Consider the following 6088-nt stretch of genomic DNA (forward strand, 5'->3'; position numbering starts at 1 on the left):
CAGGTGCAACCTAAGATAAAAACCTAGTTGCACCAGCCAAATTCCAGTTGCACTGTTTTTAATGCAATATGTATTATCAGAAATATGCTATTGAATTATGTAGATGGTTTATTCAGAAGTTTACCTACTCAAAAATTGACTTGCACCTGGTGCAAGTTAGACAAATAACTAGGTTGCACTTTGTAATATTGGGTTGCACCAGTGCAAGTAACAGAGCACTAAATCGAGCCCTGCAATTGCTTCCCAAGAATATAAGCTTAACAGTAGATCCCCCTAAAATAGTTTTTTTGGTTTTTAAAAGCTGTCATAAAATATATATAAATAACATCAAGGTTATCTCCAGTACAACATCTGATAATTATCATTTCAAAATAAACATTTAAATAAATAAAAGTATAATTATTGTATATTGTCATAGAATTGACACCTTTGAAACGATATCTACTGAAGAAAAGCGTTTTATAATGATTAGAAAATTATATAATTACCCAAATAATTTCCATGATTGTTGTGCTTTTTCAAACCACATGGTCGGTTGTCAGATTGAAGGTGATAGAGCAAGGTTAGTTACCCTTGATGTGAAACACACATAAAATCCTTCTGTTTTGCTTGTTTTGGATATTTCCAAGACTGTTTGGCAAACATTTACATACATTTTTTTTCATCATTCAAATGCTAAAAAGAAATGTAAAAAATTTGGAGTTAACCTCCTTATTATTCTAACCCCTTCAATTTATCAAAGTATGGCCTCAACTTCTTTTTCTCTGCTTCAATCAGATTCCATGTAGTGAAAATGTTCCACTGGTCCTCTTCCGTTTTCTTCTTTAAGGGTCCACCAAACATAAACTACAGGCCTACCAAAGAAAACTTTCCCACTGTGCAGAAAAACTCAGAAAAGCCCACATTAATCGTGGAAATAGCAACATAAACATAATACCTCTTGTTTTATCCAGAATAGCTTTAGTCTCCAAAATAAGGAGAAACTGATGACATCTGTGACATTCTCTTGCAAATACTTTTGGTATAATTCCTTAACGGTTCCATTCAGAAGCCTCTTTTGCTTTTTTATTTTCCTGAAGGTGATTGTCTGTTTTATGCCAGAGGTCATCAGACTCTTGTCATCGCACTAAAACAATTCATTTACTTTTGTAGCCAGTTTTCTTGTTACAGAATGTCTGCAGTATGGTTTACAGAATGTCTGCAGTATGGTTTACGGAAACAAAACATCCTTGAAGTATGAGTTATGAACCTGTATTTCTTCATCAAATTTCCAGCTGCAGTTGTTGATAGGGTTTTCTTGACACCAACCTTTGACTTCCTGTACTTCTCTTTAATTTATACTATAAGGATATGGTGGAACAGTTAGGTTCTTCTGAAGTTCTTCTTGTGATTGTTCTCAGGACCCTTCTTGTCCAGAGTTGATACGTGCCTCATTTCTCACTTCCATATCCTTCAGATATGTCCTTCACTTCCATATCCTTCAGATATATCCTTCACTTCCATATCCTTCAGATATATCCTTCACTTCCATATCCTTCAGATATATCCTTCACTTCCATATCCTTCAGATATATCCTTCACTTCCATATCCTTCAGATATATCCTTCACTTCCATATCCTTCAGATATATCCTTCACTTCCATATCCTTCAGATATATCCTTCACTTCCATATCCTTCAGATATATCCTTCACTTCCATATCCTTCAGATATATCCTTCACTTCCATATCCTTCAGATATATCCTTCACTTCCATATCCTAACCAAGGCCTGCATTTCCGATTTAAAGGATGAGAATAAATCTGCCATAGCCAACATGTCAATTTGAGATGAGTCCGATTTCGACCTAGATCTAGATTTGACCTTGCCTTAGAATCTGATCTTTGAGAGGAAGATGGTGTACTAGGAGTAGATTTCTTAGTCTTACTAGATTCTGTCCCCGGAGAAGATTTACGCTTTTTGGACTGACACATAGCTGTCTCCATATTGAGCCATTCAATTTCAGATAAATCTGAACATTATAAACAGCGATCTACTAATGTGCATGGGATACCCGAAAAACACGCTACACATAAGGAATGAGGGTCAAGATCGGGGATGAACTTTTGGCATTGTACGTTTTGACTGTAGTGCATACAGAAAATTGTGAAGTTTTCAAACAGACAATAGGATGACGTCATGTCAATGGGAGGTAACTCTTGGAGTTAAGATCTAAAGCATACCACTAGGGATAACTATGACTTCGGGTTAAATGTTTTCATTTCATTTTCTGTATGTGACTCTGGGAACCACAGAATTAAGGCAACCATAATCCAGAGGGAAGGTTTACGCTATAATTGAATACCGCTAAACCATTTCCAAAAGTTACTGCCATACATGCAGAATTTGTTGTTCACATGCCAGGAAGCAAGTCTGAGTACATCATCTAAATTCAGATTCTTCAGAACTTTCAACATGAACAAATTTTCAATTATGAATCTAAAGTTCTCATGCTTCTTACAAAGGTAGGTTTTACATTCCGATTCTGTGGCTTGTTTTATCCAGAATGGCTTCCAAGCAGGCACATCAACGTCTAATAGACGTCTACACAAGACATTGAAATGACATCTAAATATAGTTTAAAATGGAAGTCTAGAAGCTGATGAAACTTAAATGTCATTCAGACGTCTAGAGATAGACGTCATCTAAACGTTGAAAAATTGTATAAAAGACGTTGATTAGATGCCAATTACTGTATTGTTTTAATGGTGCACCAAAACACATTTTATTATTCTACTAAATAGAATACCTGTTGTTTACACAAGTTGCCAGTTCAAACATGTACCGTCCTCATCCCACCGGCAGGGCTCCAGGTTATAAGACTTCTTGAGGTCAATTTCATGCAGATCAATGTTTTACCTTGAATTTCAGCATTAAGTTTGAGCATGAAGTCAGAATTAAGCATGAACTTTGAGTTGCGCATGAAATTGAACGCTTGAAGTTTATAAGCGCAAGTACATTATCTCCACATAAATTGATAAAAGAATTTGTAAATAATGTAAACTCTAGTTTATTCATTTCATTTCAATATAAATACAAATTTGGGGCATCAGTCTTCTTTTGATCTGCCACCCCCGCCACATCGTCCAGGGGCGTTTCTTTAGGTATTTTCCCATCTCGAGGTAGACCTCGCTTTCTGTTACTCTCTGAGAGTTTGTTATAGTCTCTGAAAAGATCAAATTGAATCAAGTAATTAAGTGAAATGATTCCTCATGGTTTTGAGAAATAATTCCATTTTACAGGATATTATGGGTACAATAGGCATATACTATTTGGGGGGATATTGTCCTTTTGTTTTCAGACATTAATAAGTTTTCCAGAGCATCATTATGACATTACTTATTTGCTTGTATACTATTGACAGCAGTCGTTACAAAGACCCTGAGGGGGGAATCTCAATTTAGCCCTATTATAAGCGTGACTTAATAAGTCTTTACAACTGAGAGAATATTATCAATTAGTAAAAAAGGACTAAGTGACAGTCAAGTCATATTGTCCTCCTTCAGGACTCAAAGGAACTTGTTAATTACTACCGGTAGTCTTTGCTAGTGAAATGTTACAACTCCAATAACAACTTTCAAAACCCTTATATTATGATTTAACTAGAATATCCGGAAAACTTTTGTCTGCAAAGTAACTCAACTTCAACGATTGTTTTTTTAGCCAGCAAACTTTCAATTTATCTCATCTTTTAAAGCAAGCTCTTCAGAATGTGAACCCTTGAAAACATGTCTCCGAAGAATAACTTAATTTGACTTACCTACAAGAAGTGAACACAGCTTTGTTGTTTTGAATCCAACCTTATCACCTTGACCTACAAGAAGTGAACACAGCTTTGTTGTTCTGAATCCAACCTTATCACCATGACCTACAAGAAGTGAACACAGCTTTGTTGTTTTGAATCCAACCTTATCACCATGACCTACAAGAAGTGAACACAGCTTTGTTGTTCTGAATCCAACCTTATCACCATGACCTACAAGAAGTGAACACAGCCTTATTGTTCTGAATCCAACCTTATCACCATGACCTACAAGAGGTGAACACAGCCTTGTTGTTCTGAATCCAACCTTATCACCATGACCTACAAGAAGTGAACACAGCTTTGTTGTTTTGAATCCAACCTTATCACCATGACCTACAAGAAGTGAACACAGCCTTATTGTTCTTGAATCCAACCTTATCACCATGACCTTATACAGACCTACAAGAAGTGAACACAGCTTTGTTGTTTTGAATCCAACCTTATCACCATGACCTACAAGAAGTGAACACAGCCTTATTGTTCTGAATCCAACCTTATCACCAGGACCTACAAGAAGTGAACACAGCTTTGTTGTTTTGAATCCAACCTTATCACCATGACCTACAAGAAGTGAACACAGCCTTATTGTTCTGAATCCAACCTTATCACCATGACCTACAAGAGGTGAACACAGCCTTGTTATTCTGAATCCAACCTTATCACCATACCTCACACATGACCCTATCACCATGACCCACAAAGTGAACACAGCTTTGTTATTCTGAATCCAACCTTATCACCATGACCTACAAGAAGTGAACACAGCTTTGTTATTCTGAATCCAACCTTATCACCATGACCTACAAGAAGTGAACACAGCTTTGTTGTTCTGAATCCAACCTTATCACCATGACCTACAAGAGGTGAACACAGCCTTGTTGTTTTGAATCCAACCTTATCACCATGACCTACAAGAAGTGAACACAGCTTTGTTGTTTTGAATCCAACCTTATCACCATGACCTACAAGAAGTGAACACAGCTTTGTTATTCTGAATCCAACCTTATCACCATGACCTACAAGAGGTGAACACAGCTTTGTTGTTTTGAATCCAACCTTATCACCATGACCTACAAGAAGTGAACACAGCTTTGTTGTTCTGAATCCAACCTTATCACCATGACCTACAAGAGGTGAACACAGCTTTGTTGTTCTGAATCCAACCTTATCACCATGACCTACAAGAAGTGAACACAGCTTTGTTGTTCTGAATCCAACCTTATCACCATGACCTACAAGAAGTGAACACAGCTTTGTTGTTTTGAATCCAACCTTATCACCATGACCTACAAGAGGTGAACACAGCTTTGTTGTTCTGAATCCAACCTTATCACCATGACCTACAAGAAGTGAACACAGCCTTGTTGTTCAGCATGACCTACAAGAGGTGAACACAGCTTTGTTGTTTTGAATCCAACCTTATCACCATGACCTACAAGAAGTGAACACAGCTTTGTTGTTCTGAATCCAACCTTATCACCATGACCTACAAGAAGTGAACACAGCTTTGTTGTTCTGAATCCAACCTTATCACCATGACCTACACGAAGTGAACACAGCTTTGTTGTTTTGAATCCAACCTTATCACCATGACCTACAAAAGGTGAACACAGCCTTGTTGTTCTGAATCCAACCTTATCACCATGACCTACAAGGTTCAGTTTGGCCGTTACATTATGTTGCAGATGGATGACGATTGGTGTAACAGATTACTACAGTACAAAAGAAGCACAAATATGAGCACGGCTCACTAATACCCCAGACCCTGCATACCTGACCTCGCACATCCTTACTATTGGCGGATATTGACAACATTTTATAATTCATTGATTTATTACAAACCTGTTGATATACCACTGCAAAAAGTGTAAACGACACTTGTCAGATACAAAAGTATTCGGATGAATAGTTTTTATGCAATAGGATGGACACAAATTGTCCAAAATACAGAAAAACTCATTTATAAAAAGAAGGAACTTGTGGACAGACAAGCCAATTATTATCCTATTATATCATACCTACCTGCCCTACTTATGAAATTTAGGAAGTCAGCCACAACTTTAATGTTGCTTTTTTCCCACCCAAACCTTACTGCATACAGAACAGTTCTCTAACTACCTCTGTCAAGCCCTATTCTTCAAAACAAAGCCAATATTTGTTTTATATAATGGACATAACTTTACCTACCACATAAGTGTGGTAGTTCTCTTCAAGATGTGTTTCCAGGTCTTTAAATTCCTCCAAG

At 37.0% G+C, this 6088-nt stretch overlaps 1 long non-coding RNA gene across 1 annotated transcript; it reads right to left on the reverse strand.

Annotated features, from left to right (window-relative positions):
- Positions 1-3034: 3034 nt before the first annotated feature.
- LOC124289276 lies at positions 3035-4172 on the reverse strand. The gene is made up of 2 exons (XR_006901637.1): positions 3853-4172; positions 3035-3798 (listed from the first exon to the last, which is right to left on the reverse strand). It is a non-coding gene; the product is annotated as an uncharacterized LOC124289276 (long non-coding RNA).
- Between the last annotated feature and the right edge of the window lie 1916 nt (positions 4173-6088).

This window comes from Haliotis rubra, unplaced genomic scaffold, assembly GCF_003918875.1.
Source record: "Haliotis rubra isolate DU_JTF1 unplaced genomic scaffold, ASM391887v1 Scf438, whole genome shotgun sequence".
Taxonomy (NCBI): domain Eukaryota; kingdom Metazoa; phylum Mollusca; class Gastropoda; order Lepetellida; family Haliotidae; genus Haliotis; species Haliotis rubra.